General features: G+C 35.8%; 2 long non-coding RNA genes across 2 annotated transcripts; both read left to right on the top strand.

Moving 5' to 3' along the window:
- Positions 1-5,625: 5,625 nt before the first annotated feature.
- On the top strand, positions 5,626-8,097 carry LOC121747698. The gene is made up of 2 exons (XR_006039303.1): positions 5,626-5,915; positions 7,773-8,097. It is a non-coding gene; the product is annotated as an uncharacterized LOC121747698 (long non-coding RNA).
- Positions 8,098-8,499: 402 nt separating this feature from the next.
- LOC121747706 lies at positions 8,500-11,174 on the top strand. Its single transcript, XR_006039313.1, has 3 exons — positions 8,500-10,233; positions 10,367-10,793; positions 10,898-11,174. It is a non-coding gene; the product is annotated as an uncharacterized LOC121747706 (long non-coding RNA).
- The last annotated feature ends 3,383 nt before the right edge of the window (positions 11,175-14,557 follow it).

Raw genomic sequence — 14,557 nt, 5'->3', positions numbered from 1 at the left:
GTGAGGAGCTCGAAAATCTTGCAAGCTTGGAGGCTAGGTTTAGGTTTTGTGTGATGTGTGTTTTGTCACACCTCCTTCATCCTATTTATAGAGTTTGTGATGGGCTAGGTTAGGGATCTATGGGGCTTAGATTGGGCCTCCCCATTTGGAATTTCTTTAATAATTAAATTATTATCCGTAATTTAGATTAAATGATAAGGATCCATATAGATTATGATCCATTAACAAAAGAATTATACCTTTGATGATGTTTGATCTAATAATTTTTGTGGAATAGGTTTTCAATTTCTCAAGCAATCAAAGATAAAACAAAGATCCAACAAGATCCATTGAATCTAAACTAAAAGAAGAGGATCAACATAAGATAATGTGGATAAAGAGATGAAATGTCATTGTTGAAATAAGCTAAGTCTTCTAGGAAAACCACAATCCTCAAACCATAGCTCTACTTGATCCATGATTCACTAAGAATTGATGGATTCAAGCAACCTATAACTAGGAATTGGATACAAAACCTCTTCAAGAGGAACAAATCTCTCAAGCATCTAATTTTATCAAAAATTAAGGAATAAAATGATAAAAGGTGCTATTTATAGTAAGGCCCAAAATTCAAGGAATAGGCCCACAAAATATAGTGCTTTGTTAACTCTATGGAATTCAAAAAAGGCCTCTGCGTCGAGCGAGGAAGATTATAAGCTACACGCGCTTCCTTTTGCGTTGAAGGGTGAAGTCAACACGTGGTTGTTGAGACTACCATCCAATTCTATTCGTTCGTGGGCAGACCTTCTTTGGACTATTTCTTCCCAGCGACCAAAACCAATGCTCTCAAGAAGGAAATCCAGGGGTGCACACAGGAGTATGATGAGACCCTGAGTCAATATTGGTAACGCTTCAAAGGGCTGTTGGATTCATGCCCGAACAACCGCTTGGCTGATGCGGAGGTTTAAAACAATTTCTACGAAGGAATGACGTTAGAGTGTAAGGATTTGATGAACTCCTCGAGCGGAGGGAATTTCTCAAGGAAGCGTGTGAGCGAGGCCAGAGAGATTTTAGGGAGACTAATTGATGCGAAGAAGGCGTATAATAATCCGCACCCCATAATTCGCAGAAGGGGATCAGTTAATGTAGCAATAGAGCAAGGAGAAGAAAACGTGGAGGCTCGGATCAACAAGCTAGAAAAGGCACTCTTGAGCGCTATAGAAAGGAGTAATCAACCTGACCCACCAGTAAAGGTGAAAGCGTTGGGTCCAGAGGAAGTATATCCGTATTATGGTCCGCCAGGGGGAGAAGATTACCAAGCCCAGGTAAATGCAGTGGGGAGCTGGAATCAGAATGGAAGCTGGAACCCAGGGAAGCAAAGGGATGCCCCGTGGAGGGACCACCCTAATTTTAGATGGACTGATGGTAACCATAATCCACTACCCCAACCACAGAACACGAACTATTCCAACCCACCTGAGAATAAACCTAACTGGTCTAGCGAAACCAGGAGGGACAGAACAACTGGGGTAACCGGAATCAAGCAACCAGTCTAACTGGCCCAACAGAAACCAGAATAATCCAGCAAGTTCTTATGTTCCACCACACTAGAGAAGCTACACGGGCAGCAGCTCAAACCCTAAACCCAATCAACAAGGTAATCAGGGATAGATCAATCATTACAATACTAACCAGGGACCACCGGGGAACTTCCACCCCAATCAAGGACATTGATCTAGCCACCACCAGAGGCCGAGCTCTAGTCAACAGAATCCAAGACAGTCGAAGAGTATCGACGAATTGGTGGGTGATTTGGTCAGCTCATGACTCAACTTTATTTTACCGAATTAATACCCGCAAGTGTACGGAGTTATTGTAGCATTTAGCAAGCAGGAGTATATCGTATCTCACAGAGACAATTAAGTGTAAACCTAAGTACCACGAACAAATTTCAACTATTATCCAGACAATCAGGAAATTTTTGGGTTTTGAAACTAGCAACTACCGAAAGCATGTAAATTCAGAGATTAAATTAAAGCACTTAAATAAGAAAGCAATTATGCAGGTTGTGTAAGATGATGGAGAAATATGCAGAATTCATGGAACCGATGCACAACTCATAGTCTAACCCAATTGAAATAGATTTACCATTTAAAGTCTCCAGAATTGTTGAATCAATCACAATTTAGATTAAACCCCCTCCCGAGGTGAGAAACCCGTAAATTAGGTGTAATAATTGAAGTCCCCTTCTAATTCATAGACCTAACTCTTAACAGTTTGATTAGATTAATGATCCCACTCATAATCTCAACTCTCTCGAGTTCTATTGAATTAAGGTGTGAATTATTCCTCTTTCAAGATTAATTATTTCATCTCCCCGATTACTGAAAGAAACCCTAACACTCTCAATTGGTGATCAAGCAATTGATAGGAAAAAGCGTATGAATAATTCAAACAATCACAAGAGCAAGATAAAACGAAGTCAATTGGATTAAAACTATGAATCAATGCATCTTCACCAAGAATTCTACATGAAAAGTTGAGCTACTCATGTTCATGAAGAAAACTAAGTTTAACACAAAGTATTCCATCAAAAACATGAAGTATAGATACCAAGAACTCCTGTGGAATGAATCTATGGAATGAAACTTCAATCTTCCGATCCAGAGTCTTCAATCTTCAATTCTCTCTCAAATGTGTTCTTGAGGTGTGTGTAGAGTGTGGTAGGCAGTAGGTGTAGAATGAATCTTAACCCTAGCCTTTTTCTCCTTCAAAAATCGTGTTTCAGGAAAATTAATTCACCAAAACAAAGTACCCGGCCGGGTGGTCATTTTCGACCCCTTTCTGACTCTCCAGCGCTGAATTTGAGACGCCTGGCCGGGTGAATTTCCTGGACATCGCAGTGTTCGTAAAACGACCTTAACTTCTTCTACGGGACTCCGCTTGAGGCGTTAAAGATACCCACGCGAAGCTATTTCAAAGAAAAAGAGAATGATATGCATTGGGGGCTGATTGGACTTCAAAATCTCCAGTAAAACTGTCTCAAACTAAGGCTGCTGCACATCGACATATTTTGTACCTTTTTTACACATTCTTAACAAAATGATCAACATACCAACATAATAGAAAATTAGATATAAACACGCCTAATAATAGACGAAATATGATCAAATTCATACAAAACCACTCTCTAAAACCATGTAAAATCCAAGTATGGCAACTCCCCCAAACTTACATAATTGCTAGTCCTCGAGCAATGAGAAAAAGAACTAAAAGAAGACTTGTATTTAAAAGGGGTTTAGACATCATCTTCGTTTCAAGGGGTATGAAATTAAAGAGCATATCAAAATACAAATTCTATCAAGTCAAGCTGTCGAGTGCACTTCTACTACTAACTTGTATATCGCCTTGGATTCATGCTCTCTCAAGATACGTGTATGTGTATCTCACTCTCAAAAGTGTATGTGTATGAAAATAATACTCTTAAATCAAACAAAAGTGAATAGTTTACCGTAGGCTTGCTCAAGGTCTCACCTCTCCTCTATTATGTTGTGACAATAAATCAAGGATCCGAAAGGTCTTTTCTTATGGTTGTAATGTGGCTCTTTGGACGGTAGGGAATATTTAGGCTAAAGTGGCTGAAAAGTATAAGAAGCACAAGTACCCACATATTAGAATTCCAACAAAAGACCATTTCCCAAAACAAATCTCAGATAAGTAAGACTTTGTCGAACTTCTTCCTCCCATCCGATCCCCACTTATTTAGAAACAACCAATAACATTTCTAGACTTCGTCTAGCTTATACCTCCAAATATTTTCTTATTTTTTTTCTCTAGACTTCGTCTAGCTTATACCTCCATTTTTTTAACAATCTCACCACATCTTAAAGATATATTTTTTTACTATATTCTTCCAACTCACATTTTTTCATAATTTATAACATATAGAGTCTAGGATTCCCAACCCAATTGATTAGCTTGTCAAATATAAAGGCTTAAGGCTAAAAACTAGCTAACAAAAGGTTATGAGTATGGTTAGTGTTTGGATAAAGATGTGGCTAACAAAAATGGCCTAACGTCGTCTCCTCTTCCTAAAATCACTTGTAGACTTAAGAAGACCAAGAGCAAGTCCTAGAAACATGTAGCACGATTGATAATACATCACACATGAAAAGATTAAGGCTCAATTCTCACTTGAGTAATAGCATGAATCAAGGCAAACAAGAAATTCGTTACTTATGCACCTATCACTTGGGTGGTCATTTTCGACCCCTTTCTGACTCTCCAGCGCTGAATTTGAGACACCCGGCCGGGTGAATTTACAGGGTAATAATTCACCCGGCCGCGTGAGAATTTCTAGACAGTGCAGTGTTCATAAAATGTCCATAACTTCTTCTACGGAACTCTGATTGAGGCCTTTAAGATATCCACGTGAAGCTCTTTCGAAGACGAAGAGAATGATATGCATTGGGAGCTGATTGGACTTCAAAATCTTCAGTAAAACTGTCTCAAACCAAGGCTGCTGCACATCGACATATTTTTTACCTTTTTCTACACATTCTTAACAATATGGTCAACATACCAACATAATAGAGAAGTAGATATAAACATGCCTAATAATAGATGAATATGATAAATTTCATACAAAACCACCCTCTAAAACCATGTAAAATCCAAGTATGTCAGCTCACCGCAACACCTTCAGAGCAACATGCAAACGAATAACAACGTGGTGCATAAGCTACATGACGCCCAACAGGAACAAAAGGCGGCCATGGATATGTTTGCAAAACAGTTGTCTCAGATAGATACTTCCTTATGTGAGATGCGTGGGAACGAAGGAAGAATCCCAGCTACAGTCAAACCACCAGACAAGGCAAACATCAACCAAATCACCTTGAGATTAGGACGAGAGTACAAGGGACCGACAATGAAGATTGATGAAGGAGTACCTACTGTGGTAAGCGAGGAATGAGATAACTTGGTCCAGTAGAATGAAGATACCAAAACAGGGGAAGCGGAAACAGGGGATGGCATCTAGATCGATGACTTGAGGAAGCCACTGCCCCAGATGGCTGAACCGTTCCCCCTAAGCCCATGAACTGAAGTGGAGAGTGAAAAAATAAGGAAGGAAATTGAAGAGTCTTCCAAGGGAAATTCCAGCAACATAGTCAAGCAAGTTAAACCCTTCCCTTATCGAGGGGAGGTCAGGAAGAAGAAAAAAAATCACGTATATTTCATGGAAATTTTTGGCAAACTGGAGATCAACCACCCACCATTCCTACAAGCTCTGAAATTACCTCTTTTCAGCAAGTTCATCAAGGAATTTTTGCTGGGAAGACCAAATCTGATGGGAAGATAATGATCCGAGAGAGCGTTTTAGTGGTAATCCAAAAGAGGAGGATGCCATCAAGCGGACCGACCCAGACATGTTTACCTTGCCTATTTCAATTGGAGATGTGAAAGTCGAGCATGCATGTGTGATCTATGTGCGTCTATCTGTAATATCCCAACTTTAGAAAGAATTAGAAATTGGAATTAAAAAAAATTGTATACTAGTTAGTGGAAAGAATTAGAAAGCAAAAAGAGAAAATAAGATAAAGAAAAAGAAGAAAAAAAATAAGTGAGGTAGAAGGGGATGATACGTGTGTGTGTATGTGTGAAAGTAATTAGGATAGATGATTAGTCTTCTCTCTCCTCACCTCTTTTCTCTTTTCCTCCCTCTCTCCACGCCAAGTTCCTCCTTCACTGTGAAGTTTTTCAACAGCCCTATACTCCCACCGATCAGCCACCGCGACTCCTCCGGCCACTCCACCGTGAAACATGTAAAACACTCCACCAATCCAAGCTCTCAATTCCCCATTCTTCCTCTCAATTTTGGAGCTTAGGTTGCAAACTCACCTCCACTTATCTTTAGAAAATAGTTGAAATTAGAGGTTACACTCTTCCATAACTTTTTTAATCTTGTTTCTGAGTATAATAGTGATGTTAATTTGATGTGATTCTTTTTGTTTGGTCTAAAATTAGGGTTCTTAGAATTGGGGATTTTGTTGTTTTGATGCTTTGGTGTAAATTGACTATTGAATTATGCAATTAGAAGTATGATATGATATTAAGCATGAAAGTGATAGGAAAAATCTGATTTTGAGATGATAGTTGACTATAAGCTCTTGATATTGATTTTAAAGTTATCTTTTGATGATTTTGATATTGTATAATATTGAGACTGATTTTATTGTGAAGTTTGATGTTGGTTGTTGATGCTTAAACAAGCTGAAAATTCTTTAAAATGATATGGTGAAAGAGGTTTAGTCGTTGGTTGATATCAAAAGACTTTTGGTTATGAGTTTAGCTTCGAAATGTCAAATTGTTGAGTTTAATTTTAAAATAAAGTTGTTGTCCCATATTTTGAAAATTAATTAGGTTTGTTTTATGGAGAAAAATGGAATTGTGAGGCTTATATTTTTGGGATAGCCGAGTATAGCTCTCGGTTTCCAAAGCTATTAAATAGTATTATCGAATTACTTTGCTTCTTTTTGGTATAAATGAAGTTGTATATATGTTTTAGTTGATTTAATTTGTGATGAAAGAAATAGTATAGAAAGTGAAATAGATAAAGGTGATGATTTGGTTTTACTTGTGTTTTAAGTGTTTGTTTATAATTTGTATATGTGATTGTTGGAAAAATTAGATGAATCGAGTTCAAGCACAAATGATAAGGGAAAAGGGCACCTCCATGGTAGACTAAGCAAGTAATAGCATTTTTTATACGTGTACAGGTAGTGTACGCGTGTTCTAGAATTTAATTCCTTTAACTTCGATAAATATTACTACTTGTTTGTGTGATTCGTATGTTTATGCCATAGAACTTAAAAATGATTGTGTGGATTGCATACTTCAAGGTAAAGTGACAGAAACGGTGATATTGAAAGATTAGATATTGAAATTGTTGTTTGGTATTTTTTATGAGATGCAAAGTGATTTAAATAGTTATATGTGTTGAATAATGTGAAAGTTGATATGAAATAGTTGCATTGTGCCCCATTGCTTGAGTGAATCACAGGGTATAGTTAGCATGTCATAGGACAACAGTAATGCACACATGTTTGATCATTCGTCTTCTGGATAACCGAAGCGATGGTCTATATGACATGTTGATAGTTGACATGTACCCTATATGGGTAATTAATGACAGTTGCCTTGCGATAGGCCATATGAGAGATTACAATGTTCGATATGGACGTACATGATAGACGCCCCCATCGGGCTACCTATAGTGTCTGTGTACCCGTGTCCATCACTAAGCATAACTTGGGGGCTGAATGTGATTTTTGATTTAGAAATAATACTTTTGGTAGTTTGAATTCTTTAAATAGTTATGTTTCTTATAGTGTAAATTGTGTTTATGAAAGAAAGTGACCGCTGACAGGATCATTTATTTATATCATGTTATTGGTTTGGGTTTTATGGATAGATGGTAGATAGTTATTATTGAAAGTATTACGTGATAAATATGATAGTGTGGTTGTAAAGGATGAAGGTGTTGATTAATTGCAAGCGATATATGTTATCTTAAATGATTCAAACTTATATGAATGCTGATATTTGGTAATATTATTTTGAACTGGTATATTGATGCTGATATAAATTGAGTATGTGTTGTACGACATTCTAGGTAATAAAGTGTTTACTTGTGATAATGATATAGATTGAAGTTTTAGAGATTTTATACTGGAATGCGATTAGACTACGAGCTTTTCGAAGCTCACCCCCCTTTCTTCTCCCTCTTACAGAGTATAGAAGCGAGTGAACTCGCTAGTTGGCAGCAGTACGTGTCAAGTCACTACCCGCTTTTTGCTGGTAAAGTTGGAGTTTACACGTAGCATGCTTAGGTTATCTTTTGTTTGTAAATAGTTGGGTTACAAATGTGAGGTTAGAACCTTCTTTTGCTAATGGGGATGTAAATAACTATCGAAGCAAGTTATCGATATTTTGTGCCCATCACCCGTAGCAAAAATGTCTAGGTAAGGAAGTCTAGATTTTTGTTCATCTGTTGAATTTCTTTGTATTTAAAGTTGGTTCCATCGCTAAAGCAAATGAAAAGATACTTTTCTTCAATTTGTTGTGTTAATTAATTGATTTTCAGAGAAAAACTGAGAAGTTATTTTTTCCATGGTATATCATGGTGATATAATTGCTAAAGAGATTTGTCCGATGTAAATTAGGACATATTGAATGCTTGAGGATCCACGATATGAATCTCGTGGGATCGAATATAACAAAGTATTAATAATATATATAATATTATATTTAAAAAACTATTAAAATAACAAAATTTAACTAGTTCTATTTTTTATGGTACATTTCTAAGAGTTTTCATATCTAAAAATTACTCCTATAAAATTGTTGAAGTAAAATCATGGTTTCAATAATTTAAATATTTATTTATAAATTTATATTTAAATAATAATTTCTTTGTTATTTATCAATAATTTGAATAAAAAAGGATTGAAGTAAAATGGGTTTTAAAATATTTTTTATAAATTTATATTTAGATATTTTTAAATAATAATTTCTTGATAATTGTCAATAATTTGAATAAAATAGAATTACAATGGACTGGCCATTAAAAAAATGAAAATTACGTATAGAATTAGAAGGGGAATGGTGCATAAAAATGATTTAGGCAATAGGAATAAAAGCCTCATATCTAAATTATCACATGACCCTGCATAAACCTCTAGTCACTATATCAGCTTACATATTATTAATATCCATTTGTTGGCCTATATTTTCTTCCCTAGTCACCAAAATTAAAGTGCTAGCACATCTTGGGAGGGCATTATGGTGGCAAGATAAAGATGGAAGTTTTGGACCATTCATTAGGTGGTATTCATTTGTACTGAGATACAAAGTGAGTGAAAAGATGTCACTTCAAACGAAAATAGAATAAAAGGGCAGCCTTTCATGTGTAAAATAAAGCCAAGACTAGGGGAAAATGCAGCCTTTCATGTGTAAAAAAAAGCCAAGGCTAGAAAAAAAAAGAAAAAAAAAGGCAGCCTTTCTTGAGTAAAAAAAAAGGCCAAGGCTAGAAAAAAATAAATAAATAAAAAGGTAGCCTTCTTGAGTAAAAAAAGCCAAGGCTAGAAAAAAAAAAGGAAGCCTTCTTGAGTAAAAAAAGCCAAGGCTCAAAAAAAATATCGAGCGAAAAATAGAAATGATAAAAGAATGCTCAAAAGAATAAGTTGACCTGGTTAGATGGTCGAAAAATCTCATGTTTGGGGTGTTGAGCTGTGAGAAATTTGTATGCATTGACTGATATGTGAAAGATGTTGTGATGGATGTGTTAGTATTTTAAGAATGATGGTAAGCTACTTAACCATATATTATCCCACCTTTACCAAAAGCCCCATTACTTCCCAATGAATAAGACCTTTTCATTTATGCATCATATTGACTTGTGAGTGATGAATTTTTCTTGAATTTGGGAGAAAGATCTTATGTGCTTAAAATAAAGAATAGCCGGAAGAACTTCTCTTTAGGAATTAGTGACGATGGTTTGAGACTCCCAAGACACAACTCGAACTTATATTGAAGCATGGGATGCCTAGGTCTTAGGGAATTAGTTCGTGTACGATTCTTGTTCGAAAGTTTTACCCGAGAGTGAATTCACGGTTGACCTAATTTCCCTACTGATTCGTTGGCGTGACTTGAAGGAGAGGATTATCTAATATCTTCTGACTGTGCTTTATTGTCTAACTTGCTCGAGGGCAAGCAAGACTTAAGTTATGGGGGTGTTTGATGTGAGTGGGTAATTGTCTAACTTGTTCCTCGGAGTATACAATCGAATGGAGGGTAGCGTATCACTGCTCCAAGTCAGTTTTGACCACTTCGATATTAAGTGTCTCTCAATTCATACTAAAGCCATTAATGAACTACTGCAAAAATTTTCTGATGCTCTACATTTTTCACTACTTATAAAATTGGAGTTGGTCTTGCTATGTCCAAAATCTGAAGATCACGATACCAGGATGTGTGGTTAGTCATTCTCTTCGTTGTACATACATTTAGATATAATTTTTTGTTTAGTTGTAGGGAATTGGAATGCATACAACAATTTATTATTTTTATTTCCTTGGATTCTTTCTTGTCTGTATGTAGGAAAGAATTTCTGTTTGAGTCAGATTAAAGAGCTGTGTGCCAATCCTATTGTATTTGTGGCGACTGAGATAATTTCTAGAGCAGTCATTTCAGGTGGTAACTAATGATAATATTATATGCATCAATGTCTTGATTTCCATAATAACTATTAAAACAAGAAGTGAGGCGATAAAGACTTGTTTAGAAATTAATTGGTTTTAATTATAAATAACATGTGACCTTGCAGGAATCACAAAAAGAGTTGACACCGATGAATGTAATCCATCCACTGATACACATCTTCCTCGATTGATAACCTCTCTGGAAATGTTGTGATACACCCAAAATTTTAATTATTATTCCAGCAGTTGTGTTTGTCTACGACGGTTTGATCAACTAGCACGGGACCAAGTTTTCTATAGATTGCAAACTTGAGTTTGCTCATACTGCTTGCTCATCTAAATTCTGCTGCTGGGCTGCGCTGCAAGCAAAACTCGTTCCTTTGTTGAGAGCTCTACTTTACTGTTGATCAAGTTCCAGAGATGTCCACTTTTCTTCAATAACCATGTTTGAGCCTTGTTTCCATTCAATATACATCCAACACATGTTATCCCAGCTAGCCATATTCTTGCCAAGTGTCTTTTCTCAGCCCTCTTACAATCTCTGCTCTTGAGGTAGCACTACAACTCCATCGTTTTGTAATCACAGTTTTCTTAGTGTGAAAAGCAATGGCTCGTTGAACACGATAATCCCTAATTTGAATAATTTTTATGTTTAGGGCAAATAAAATCAAACTCATGGGAGAAAGCTTTGGTTCTGCTTTCGGATAGAAGTGTTAGTTCATCTGATTTTCCACCTCTTCACATAAATTTGGAGGGCTATTCGGTCCAGCCCACGGGTTGCGGGCTACATTTACATCCCTACTAATTTGGATTTTAAGATTGTTTAACTATATGAAGGAAATTGGATAGAAAAAAGTTAGAGAGACGTGAGTCCTACATTTATTATACTCTATCCGTCCATGAAATATTGTCCAAGTTTGACTCGATGCAGGTTTTAAGAAATATAAAGAATAGTGAGTTGAAAAAATTAGTGTATTCGGGGTCCCACATTTATATATTCATTTTATAATAGAACGTGAGTGTAAGAAATTAGTGAAAAGTGAGGTTCATTTACCAAAAATAGAAAAAACAAAGTGGACAAGTTTTCACGGAGGAGGGAGTAGATTTATAATAAAATGTGAGTGAAATAAGTTAGTTGAATGTATGGTTCATTTACTAAAAATAGCACTCCCCCGTCTCATTCAAAATGTCCACATTCTTTAATTACATGAGGTTTTAGGTGAAGGAATTTTGTGTGATAAAATAGAGTGTAAAAGGTGATTGAATAGTTTAATGAAAAGAGAGAGATTTATTACCAAATATTGAAAGTGGACATCTTGAATGAGACAAACTAAAAAAGAAAGGTGAACATCTTAAGTGAGACGAATGAAGGAAAAATGAAATCGAACATTTATTAGTTGAGGGACAAAAAAGGAAAAATGTAATATTTAAATAATATCCAAATTAATAATGAGAACACCAAGCATAAAAAGTTACTACTATTAATTTCAAAATTAGGGAATTCTTTTTCACAAATATTTACTACACCATATATAAATAACAGGGAGTAATATCCAAAACAATATGCGATACATTTTCTTAATGATATTGTCATTTTCACTAAAAAACGGCTTTTGGCTGGCATTTTGCAAGGCAAAAAGGGCTCATTGTATATATGCATAGTCGTTAGTTTACCGGGCACATTCGGAACCCTCAGGGCAACTTCAACTACTTACATCAAATCCAAACTTAATTTTTAGTATGTATCACATTAAAAGATAAATTCACTTCAATCCAATACTTACACATGATATTTTGGATATTATTAATTAATGACTATTATATGTCAAATATGTTATTGCATTGAATCATATGCCTGCGTGGCATGATAATATCTCCGAGAGTTATTTGAGAAAAGAATTTATTATTCCATAAAACTGGCTAGTTGAAAGTTATTCCATAAATAACAAATAAGGTTCCAAACTAGAAAATTCTTTGGAAAATATATTAAATTAGATTCTATAGACATAATCGATAGCAGGTAAGAGTTAAATTTAATGGACATTGTCCTCTTATACATGAGAAAAATTATAAATTAAAATGGAGCAGAATTACTCGCACGTTTTGGAATTGAACGGGAAGTTATTATTAATATCCATAGTGGTAAAAAATAATATTTCATTTGACCTATATTAAATTATGAGTTAATTAATTTAATTAGCACGTGTTCTGTGGATTGGCCCAAGTCCATTCTTCCATGGATCTCTGACCTAGTCCACTAATGAGGCTCATTTCATACATTTTTTCGGGGTGATTTTACACTTATTAGGGGACATAATGCGCGGAATCTGAGTTAAATGTGCAGGAATTGCTGCTAAATCAGTTAGAGGGTGCAACTTGAACAAGTAGATGAAAACATGGCAACTTAGAGCAAAAATGCATAAAAAAAGCCGCCAACTGATCAAGGAGAACAAATGGCTCGCTGACATGGCAAATTGTACTAGAAAAGAAGAAAAATCAAGAAGAAGTTGGGCATAAAAGTGCAAACTAGTCAGTAGACCACACCACGGAGTTAGGAGGCTGCTTTAGAAATTCTTAAGGGCATAAATGTCAAATCATTGAAGGATGTAACCCTAGGGATGTGAGCTATGCCTCCCTATAAATAGAGGGTCTTACCGAAGTAGAAGTAGCGCTTAACGCTACCATCTTCTTAGTTTAGTTAAAAAGCTCTCATAGGCGCTTAACGCCACCACTCTCTTAGTTTAGATTGGTTTTGCTCCAGATTATCCTTAGTTTAGCTTAATTCCAGCTTGTTCCAGCCGTTCTTAGTTAGCTTGTTGAAGACACCATCGTTTATTTTCAGTTCTTGCGCATTTCAGTTTCAGATCCCAAGTGTCGTGTTTGACATATTAGCTTTAGAAACTCTCTTGTATTTGATGCTTTGGTTAAATCTCGTAGTTTTTGAAGTTTAATCTCGTGTTTCCTCCATTGGATATTGTTTAAAATCTTGAATTATGGAAGTTTTAGTTAGATCTCGTGTTGTTGCCTCTTCTTTAGGCTTGTTGGATGCTTTTCGCAATTGTTAGCTTAGATGTTTAGATCCATACTGGTTACGTGCTTTCCAATTGGTCAGTTAGCGCGGATCTGCGTTTTCCAGTGCTGATTTTGTGTTTCCGTACATTTTCCGATCATGCTCTGTTTTCTTGCATTTAAGTTCATCCATGGTGTTTTCAAGCTCTTTTTTGTGTAGATAGATGAGGAAGATGAAATACAAAATAGCAACTAAATCTGAAATGCTGCTTAGGGTTTAATTATTTTTGTCTTTACATGCTTTGTTTTTCCAGACTGCATGGCCAGTGCATAGCCAAATAGAGTAGTGGTCCTCCTTTTACTTTTTGACATGCATGTCCATTTAGGAAAGTCTTTAGCTTAGCTCGTAGTTTTAATTGCTTATTAGTTGCTTTCATGTTTTATTAAAATGATTAAAAACATTTTCATGTTTTATTTTCTTTTCATACCTCCGTAGTCTAGTTGGTCAGTTAGTTGGAGTTCATTTTCATCTCCCAAGTCAAGTAGCTAGTTTTAAATTTCAGCCAAGTAGTTAAACTTAAATAGTTAAACCCACTCTATAGTTGCGTGGCACAAGCCAACCTTTCCCCAGAACATCCTGTTCACACAAACAACTCCGCATAGCCCTTCATCCCTGAAACAAAAAGTATTTCAAACTGTTTCACAAGAACTTTGGTTATTGTGAATCAAATGAGCAAGGGTAAAATATTGAAGATTTTTATGTTATTGATAAAATTCTTCGAACCTTGAGCACATCATTGTGACTATTGAAGAATCCAAAGATCCCAATACCATGTCTATTGATCAGTTGCAGAGCAGCTTGCAAGTTCATGAGAAGAATAAAGCTACTGCTTCTCTTGATCATATGTTACAAGGGAAGATATCAAATAATATCCATAAATTCCACCTACATATAATGTAGTCTTGGTTTGGCGTTTTCTTAGCCACCATAGATTCACAAAATTTTCACCACAAATTTGAGATGATGCAGCTGGTTCATCACGTCCACCAAAACCTATATTAATTTTGAAGTATTTGAGTGTAATAAAAACAACATCCTCCCTTGAACTCAAATCTCCAAAGTCTTCTTTTCGAGCATGAACTTCAATCTTTTAAAGATGTCGTGTTTCAATGGATTCGTAAATATATCCGCAACTTGATCTTGTGACTTGCAAGTTCGGATATATTTACGAAGCCATTGAAGCATGGCGTTTTTAGAAGATTGAAGTTCATGCTCGGAATGAAGACATTGGAGATTTGAGTTTAAG

The sequence above is a fragment of the Salvia splendens genome, chromosome 9 (genome assembly GCF_004379255.2).
Source record: "Salvia splendens isolate huo1 chromosome 9, SspV2, whole genome shotgun sequence".
NCBI classification, from domain to species: domain Eukaryota; kingdom Viridiplantae; phylum Streptophyta; class Magnoliopsida; order Lamiales; family Lamiaceae; genus Salvia; species Salvia splendens.
Note: the sequence above shows the minus strand (reverse complement) of the source record. Positions and strands in the feature narration are given on the sequence as shown.